Raw genomic sequence first — 9,899 nt, 5'->3', positions numbered from 1 at the left:
ACGATAAATACCATCTAAAGTCTAACTTAAGCGCCACAGTCAATTATAACGCAGCTTAACGGTTTGCCAGTAGTAACAAAATAACGAGACGACATTCTCAGAGACATGACTAGTCTGAGGGCGTTACGCCGTCAGGCAAGGCACCGCTTACTTTCACGGGCTAAACAAACGCCTCCACGGGCTTAGACAAACGGTATTTAGGCCAGTGATGCTAAACCACAGCATAGCCGGGCCTTTTACAGCTTCCACCATTAGAAGAATACAGCTTCTCTTTCGAAGCACTATGCAAGCGATCGGCATACAACGCTTCTAACCAAGTCCTTTTATGTATGATATATAGATACATTCATATATATTATACATATTATATATATATACATATACATGCATATATATATACATATATATATATATATATATATATATATATATATATATATCCATGGTATGACAAATGCGGAATCAGAGAAGCTGAAAGTGACTCACAGAAAAAGAGCTCTGCAGGGCCGGCGCGCGTCCAAAACACTAGCCAGACACTCGATTAATCCTGATCAGGGCAGCTACACTTTACTTTTTCATAAAAATTTTGGCAGGAACTGAGCACCGTAGTATGCGGTGTTATTAGAGAAATACGCGAGTGTGTCCACGTTCCAACAGAACCTTAGAAGAGCGTAACAATTACCATCCCGAAGAAGAGAACAAAAACAGGCACCGGTGGAGTCACGGCGACCTATAAGCCTCCTGAATGTCATCTTGGAAATTTTGTCTAAAACAAGGGCCGAACGTACTGGGCTGATTGAGGCGCATTTGGCGCATTGGAATGATTTGCAAACTAGTGAACGAAGATCAGACGGGATTCACAAAAGGGAAGAAACCGAAATTCCGGGACTTTTTTGTGATTTGCAAAAAGCATATGACTCGCGCCTTCATTAAAACAATAGCCGAAGTGAATTCGAAACTTCCAATTTTGAATTCACTTCAGCTATTGTTTGGACAACGGCATGTTGCCGAAATATTAGCCTAACTATATCTCCATCCTCCTGGTTTTTCCTAGGAATAAGGCTAATACTACTGTCAAATCTAATCTATCACGAAGATCACCTCGCTGGCTCCTCGCAGATGTAAATTGTGGGTGAGATGCCAGTACTGAATTATAGGAGGCCTGAGACAGGGATGTCCTTTGAGCTGCAGCCCGCTGCTATTGTGCATAGGACATATGCCGCAACAAATCTGTGATAACGTTTGGATTAACGGCTTGATGTTCGAAAGAAAAAAAAAACCTTAAGGAATCTGCGTATGCGGAAGACGTATTGATGGCGATGAATGGCCAGGCTGAGTCGCTCAGAATCCATTAACCTGTTTACTCCATTTTACAGCGTAGTGCGTCTTCCCGGAATTAAGCCGGAGCTGACCTTGTCTGCAATGACGCCACTGCGCAATCGATTCGGAATGTCCGGCTGTTAAAAACACCCGTGTCCGTGTCCACCAACCAGTTTTAATCGGGTGTCGAATTAAAGGAATGCTGTCCACCCGGCAACAGGCCTCTTGAAAACAACGCAGTGTGTTGTACAACAATTCACTTACTTCGGGCATTGAAGCTGGTGTGTCAACCGACGACAGTTTTGCTTTGCGGAAGTTGAATTTCATGATGGTGAGCGTGGAGCGCCAGCGTTTGGCGATTTAATAATACGCTGCTGGATAACAAGACCATGTCAATCTTGTGCGATCCGAGATTAACAAAGTAGTGAGCAGGGTAGGTGAATACATCGGTGAGATGTCAATGGGTGTAATGGTTGAATTCATGATGATTTAAATCAGGATGCTGACTATTAAAGATCAAACAGATTGCAAAGCAACTCCTTTTGAAAGAAAGCAATATTTTTAAAACACTTCAATTACTCGAGGCTAACATCGCTTACATTTTAAATAACCAGTCCTTGAACGAGTGCCAGTGGGTGAGAAAAAGGCTGGACAAGCTTAAAACAAATCGTGGGAAAGCAGTAATGTTGTATTAAAAGGGTGATTGAATAGAAGGAGGTGAAAACCCCACAAAGTATTTCTGTATGAACTCTAGACGTAATGCAGCCCAGAAGGCGATCATCTCGTTGAAGAAACGAGATGGCGACATTACAGGTAAAAGCAAAACAAGACTGGATGAGTGTGTTGCGCACTTCAAATAGCTGTACAGATCAAGGCAATGTGAGCATCAGACTTACGAAAGGCTCTCTTTTGATGGAAATATTCCTCGATTATCGGAGGAACATAGGACGTTGTGTGAAAGACCAATAGTCAGATAATATGTAAGAACGCTCTTGATAAAGTGGCGCGTAACAAAGAATCTGGAGTATCTGGATTTACGGCGGAATTCTATGCGTTTCCTAGGAAAACATTGGGATATGAAAATGGACTATATGAATAGCGCAAGAGATAAACAGTCACTCATATCACACAGGCGGGGGATATTAATGCTAATCAAAAAAAGATATTAAAAACTGTTGAAAAATAAAAGACGGATCTACCTGTTTAGTGTTATGTGTGCGATAATAGCCGAAGTGACAGCGAACGGGCTAGATCGTGTAACTGATAACACCGTGCATGCTGACCAAACAGGATTTATGAAGGGAAGATACGTCGGAGAAAACATAGGGCTGATATGAAACGTAATTGGGTATTGCAAAATAGATGATTTAGGTGGGCCGCTTTCGCTGTCGAATACAGAAGTGCATTTGGCTCTACAAAACATGATTGTATTATGTGCACGCTGGAAGAGTTCAATTTTTGCGAAATTTTCAAGCCCTGGGTTAAACTGTAAAATAGGGGGTAGAGCTAGCTGTGATCAATAGTGTACATACATCAAATTTGTGCCGTTGCTTAAAGGGCATTTTTCAGGGATCTCCCTGAGGCGGGATGCTGTCTTTCTTAGCAATAGAACTGCTAGCAACAAAAATAAATGATAATCCAGATTCACGAAATTAGGATAAGAGATGTAGAAGTGAAGATCAGCCAGTATGCAGATGATGCGACATTTTTTTTTTAACGGACTCAGCATCGACGGAAGAGTACTAGATGTGCTGTTGAGGTTTAACACAGTATCAGACATGAGCTGAACTTGATGAACACTAAGCTGATGTGGCTAGCCCGGCTAAAAATAGATTGGAAACAATGGATGCAGTTAAAGCAGCACAGAAACTAAAGGTATTAGGCGTTTCATTTATGCAATACAAGCATGCGACTAAAAAATAAGGCCCCAGCCGCTCAGCAACGTATAGAGCCAGAGACACCTCGCAGCAAAGAAAGAATAATGTCCAAATCCCCTCTGATATCACAAATAGTACGCGTAGCGACAGGCAACATAATTCTTTCGTCCACACTGAAGCAGATGCAGAGTCATATCACGAAATTTCGGTGGCGAGGCAGGCCTCCAAATATTGCTGAAGTCATGCTATGTCAGAAAAGTAAAAACGGTGGCTTAAATTCACCGGACGTGGATAAAATCTAAATGAGTTTGAGGCTGGCTTGGATAAGAATTGTGCACGATTGCTTGCGGTTGTCTTGGTGCCAATTATTACAAGTAAGAGCAGGTGAATTGTAATTCACGCATTTTTTGAAGAAATGATGGCAGTAAGACTCTCATTCATGCAGTGAACGTACCAGGTTTATTCAAAGAAATGACATAAACATTTCGAAATACATCTTTTACCGCAGTAAATGGTGCAATAAAAATGCAAATGCACGTGTTGTGGCGTTATGACAGGATAACTATTGGGCGCAAACAAGCATCTATGAAGCGACTATACAGGGCAGGGATCTGGCTACATGACAACACTGTGGGACAAAGCGGTACAATATTGACTGAGCCAGTTTAGAGCAAAACATATACACTTCGCGGCGCATTTCCTTCAATGCCAGGGACTGAAAAAGTGACATAGTGACAGTGACAGTGACATAAACAAGTTACATAAACAAGCAACCCAGTGACATAAACAATCACTTAAGAAATAATAATCACTCAAAAAAGACAAGAGAGGTTTGATGAATGTCGCAATGCGAACAGCAGACATAAAAGTTAGCATAATTAAACTCTAGCACTTCTATCAAGTATTGGTGATACAACGCTTTCCGACGGCAGAGGCAAAATGGAGAGAAAAAGGAAACGATATTGAAAAATAGAATTTCATTTCTCAAGTTTCATGCAGATTTTGTACGCCCAGAAGGCTGTAATCGCTCAATTGAAGGATTATCCACAGGTATATTCCAACGCGAGTTATTGTTCACTTGAGGCATAGTCGAGAGCCTGATGTGCCTCGAAGTAAAAGGTCACAGATGATCGGAAACATTTATTTCACGATTGCGCAACCGTGAGGCCGATATGGAACTCATGTGTGATGAAAATGAGTGCTATTTTTGAAACACCAGATAATTTCAGCTTCCCTGGTATAGTTCTACTCAGGCAATGTGCCATAGGCCTCTAAACGACCCGAGCAGTGGAAATTTGGCCGAAACATCTACGATGCCAGAATAGACCGCTTGAGGGAAACGTTAAACCCCTGGTTCTCTCGCGGGCTGACGCCGTACGGAAAGGCTCGCGTCTTGAAGTTGGAGGTACTGTTGCAACTTATACACGCCGTGTCAGCTTTCTGAAAGCCAGCATCGCAGCAAATACAACAGACAAAGTCGTTAATGCTCCGTCATTTCTGGGGAGACGTATCAGATAAATTAATCTACAAAGAAAAACGCCTTACAGCACGGAGGACTTAACCTGTCAGACATAAATGTTCAGACAGACAGTCTTAAGAAAGTGCGGGTACGAAAAGTATTCGACACGGGATGTAGAAACAAGTGGAAGGCCATAGTACGAGCATAATTATTCCTCGATGATGACGTCACAGTCTTTCACCGCGATTGCAGCCTTTTGCTGATGCCCGAGTTACAAAAAGAAAAATTTTGGTTCGAGGTAGCAGCCACCTGGTACAAAATATGCCACATAGAGAAACCATCGGGGAGCGAGTAGCCGTCGAACCCGCTTTGATTCAAAAGACATATGTACCTTGAAGGTAAGAATAACTTTAAAAAAACATATCTTGAACGGGCACGGTGTTGTAACGATGGCAGACTTGTGGCAGACTTGGCAGACTTGGTGATGGCAGACTTGTACGACATTGAGCATCGAAGGCTAAAAGTAAGAACCGAGCTCCGACGCCAATAACGTAGGAAGATTTACTTTTTGGAGTCGCCAATGACGTAGGAAGATTTCTTTTTTGGAATGTTTTGTTCCCAAAGCTGAACGGAGAATGGAAAGCAGTCCTTTTACGACACAGACCGCGGACATCGAATTTACCGGATTGCTTTGCTTTGATTGCTTTGATTGTTTTGAGCAGATTATGAAGACATTCAAAAGCGCGAAGTGGCCTTACTGTATGTTACTAAAACAGACTTTCGCTGCGCCGTGGCAGCCTCTGTCATCACAGGCGGTCGTCCACACGCCCTACCTTCATCTCCGCTGATGTGGGATGTGACGACCCTGCGGTGGGAATGCTGCTCAGTCAGGCCGCTCTCACTTATATACGGACCCGATGTGCCAAGGATGCGCCCCGACTCCGCGCGCCTCGGAGGGGGAGGGGAGTTCTGGATATACGCACCAAGCTTAGACTGCTAAAAATCAATCAAAGTGTAATAACACATTTAAAAGTATTTGAAAGAGGCATCGTAACGATGGGTATCAAAAGGGTGGGAATTTAGGGTATCAGCGGGACGGCGACGCCGGTAACGGCGGTAGACAACCGAGTCAGGAAGATCGTAATGGCGGGTACCAGCAGGGTGGGAACAGAGGTACCGGTGGTAGACAACCGAGCCAGGAAGGTGGTAACGGCGGGTACCAGCAGGGTGGGAACGGAGGTAATGGCGGTAACCGGCGGGGCGGCAACGGTGGCAACGGTGGAAACCGGGGAGCTGGAGTCGGTGGCTTCGCGTCAGCTGGTAACGGTGTTAACCGGCCTGGACAGCTGTCGCCCAACAGCTACCTGGCTCCATCTACCAGCTATTAACTGACACGACCGGCCCGACTCGAGGTGGCCGACAGGTGTGCTCTTGAAGCAGATCAGCCGAAATTGATGTTGGACGCTGTATAGTCCAGAGGCAGTTGACAATGACACTGGAGCAGCCACGGCACACCGTCCCACCGTCGATTTCAGCTGCGATGACCACAACCAGCGTGAAGGCACGTCTAACGGCCATGCTGCTTTGGTGCGCCGCTGTCGTCACAGCTGCCGCTCTCCAGCTGCCGCATACCAGCAACGGGAACCTGTTGTCTGACGTGCTCTTCGTTCTCCTGATGGAGATGTCCATTGTGTGAAGCGTTCCCGTTGTTGGGTTGTGAGCGCGGTCGCAGTGCTACCAATCCCAACATGGACGTGGCGCAAGCCGACTCGTGACGGTGACCGTGTGTGTGTGATTCTCTATATGTGCGTGCACCCGTGCACGCAACAGTTCAGAATGGTGCGTCGTTGTTTGCATTCCGCTGGTGTCGTTTTCCTGGTCATAGACATGGAGCCAGGACAGGGTAGATTAATTCTAACCTGGCGATGAGGTATTAAAATAAAATATCGGTAAATATTTACCTGCAATACATAATCAATAAACAGCTCACTACACCTTATCTGGGTAACAAGAACGATCATACCGGCATTCATGAGCAGCAGTAATAGAATAGAAAACAGCAGCAATAATGGAAATGGTTACAGACCTAATAAATGGAAGAGGCAATGACAGACATTATAAAGCTGGTACTGGTTTGATCAACAGCCAGGAACAAGGAAGCCATTTAAAAAACACGAAAGCAAATCTATATAAAATTCATGGCGGGGTCTTTATCTTTTGGGAGGGGGGAGGCAAACACAACATGGACACCAATGACCAGGTTAAACTTACAGCTGGAAACAGTCCCTTAAAAATAATAGCAATAGTCTGAGGAAGCCGCAACCAACAATGGGGGAAGAAGTGAGATCCGATCAAAGGAGTACAAAGCTTCATCCATACACACGAGCTGTTTGTTCAGAGCATATGTGTATATATATATATATATATATATATATATATATATATATATATATATATATTTATGTATGTATGTATGTATATTTATACATACACAAATACGCATACATGTATATAAAGATATATATTTACACGGATATATCACATATAAAGATGCATATATATATATATATATATATATATATATATATATATATATATATATATATATATGCATATTGGATATCCCCAACACACCCAAAAGAAATTTCTGCGGCAAACTTTAGAAGATTGGTCATGCCCTTACATTGCAGCTACGGAGGAAATGCCGATATTGTCTATAATTATCCACCAGTCTGTTTCCATTCTGTCCAGACTATATGCCTGCAGCAAAACGCATATCTTTCAACTGATGTCTCCGTCCGGTGAAGGCCTGTTGACTTCAATTAGCGGGTGGCACCCTAACTTTGCTGGCTTCTTGATTCCCGTCTAATGGACTTAGCCATTACATAGCAGCTACTTTGCTGGTCTATGAGACTAGTTTCCGCCTACCCACAAGAATTTTCCGTGCCAGACTTTTCAAGGGTGGTCATGCCCGTACTTTGAAGCTACTGAGGAAATCCTAGTATGTTGTATAATTATCCGCCGGTCTGTTCCCACTCTTTTCAGACTATAAGCCGGCAGCAAAACGCATGTTTTGGAAGTGATGTCTCTGTTCGGTGCAGGCCCGTTGACTTCATTTAGCGGGTGACACCTCAACCATGCTGGCTTCTTCGTGTCTGCCTACTGGACTTGATCCTGATATAGCAGCTTCTTTGCTGGTATATGAGATTGTTCTCCTGTCGTTTCCAACTGTCCTTTTCCTGACGTAGGCGGAGCCACGAAACAGAGCATTCTTCGAAACGACTTGAATTATAGCTGCAACAGGCAAGCATATCTCACATGTCGATGCGCACCATCCCCAAAGACCGTCGCCGAATGGGCTCTAGTAAACAGCTCCGAGGTTGTCCTCTGGACAGATAAACGCTTACAGGAGAACGGAAAATAAAGATTCTACCTTTGCTCTTCCAGTTTCGCTTCCAGATTCCAGCACCACTTCGCGGTGCTGTGGAATCAGTCGATTTCCATCATCAATCTGAAGATTGTTCCGGTGAAATATACGCCCAGACTACCTTTAAATATACGACTTGATGTCCAAAAGCGTTCAACTGTTCTTCTACCAGATGAGCCACCATTTTAGTCCACCCGATAACCGTGGCTTAGTGTTAATCGCAAGGCCGACACCGCGTGGCCCCTGGAAACTGCAACGCTTGGCATCAAGTTTTTTCTCAGATTTGGAAGCGCACATCTCTAAAACTACGTTACATCATTTCTGTCACTTATCGATTCTGACTGAATATTGAACATTTCCAGTGAAATGTGGCTGGAACATGTCCATTCAAAATGTCGACACATTTTGATTTACAAACCACATTTTAGCGTGGTCCCCTATATGTTTGTGCGGCACAGGTAAAATTACGAAAAAGTTCCTAAATCGTATTTAAAAATTGAATCAAATCAACGATTATATGTATATATATATATATATATATATATATATATATATATATATATATATATGTATATATATAAACATATATAAATATAGGTGTGTGTGTGTGTGTGTGTATGTGTGTGTGTGTGTGTGTGTGTGTATGTGTGTGTGTGTGTGTGTGTGTGTGTGTGTGTGTGTGTGTGTGTGTGTGTGTGTGTGTGTGTGTGTGTGTGTGTGTGTGTGTGTGTGTGTGTGTGTGTGAATGTGTATTTCATCCAATCGTCTAGTGGGTGACTTTTTCACTTAAATGGCTACACAATCCAGGCCGGATTTGTCTGGCAGTAGCTTTTCCTTTTTTGTACCAGTTATAAAAGGAAAAAAACAAAAACAGTGACGAAAAACATGGCCTCATTAACGACTGGACTATATGCAGCCATTTTGAGGAGGCCCTAACTACCCAGGGCCGTCCGCCATCCCTATGTCTCACCCCCCCCCCCCCCCTTCCACTCGCCGCCAAGACTTAAGCTGCGCACTTCTTTCAGGTAACAGCTACGCATCGTTGAGACTTGTGTGAAGGTCAAGCAGCACGGAGCGTCACGTCGGGGAGCGGGACAACACCAGCTCGAAGGTGCTATGTATAAAAGACATAGGAGGCCTCCCATACTGACTGTGTCCGGCATTTCTCTCCGACCCTCAGTATACCGCACTCCATTGTGTGGGGCCCAAACAAACAACTATTCACCACTGAAAAAAATATGACAACAAACACCCCGTGCGCATTAATGAAGTTTCCATTGCTTTGAGAGGCCCTGAACTCTTCCCCAGTGTCGGTTTCAGCCTTTTCAGTGTATGTCCAATATTGTTAAGCCTCTGTGTTTTCTGCTGCAGATATAAAACATGGCCAGTCGCCTCCGCTGTGAACATGCTCCAAACAAAAATATGATAATGCCTCCCTCCACGAATGTTATGTAGCTCAGCTATCGTGTGTTAACAATCGGTTGCTTTGTTCCTTGTTTCTCTGATCTTGCTGCCCATAACCACCGATGCGATCGTTCTTGGTTACCAAAACAATACAGTGAGCTCTTCAGCACTTATTTATTGCGATTACATTCTATCCTATAACTTACTTTCATACTTCAACGCCAGGTTAGACATCCTCTACCCTGTCCTGACTCCGTGCAAGTGAGCAGGAAAACGACACCAGCGGAATGCAAACAACGACCCACCATTCCGAACCTTTGCGCGCACGGGTGCACGCATATGAAGCATTACACATACACAATCACCGTCACGCATCGGCTTGCGCCACGTCCATGTTGGGATTGGTAGCACT

Source organism: Pollicipes pollicipes, unplaced genomic scaffold (genome assembly GCF_011947565.3).
Source record: "Pollicipes pollicipes isolate AB1234 unplaced genomic scaffold, Ppol_2.1 Scaffold_7262;HRSCAF=8765_pilon_pilon_pilon, whole genome shotgun sequence".
Classification (NCBI taxonomy): Eukaryota; Metazoa; Arthropoda; class Thecostraca; order Pollicipedomorpha; family Pollicipedidae; genus Pollicipes; species Pollicipes pollicipes.
Note: the sequence above shows the minus strand (reverse complement) of the source record.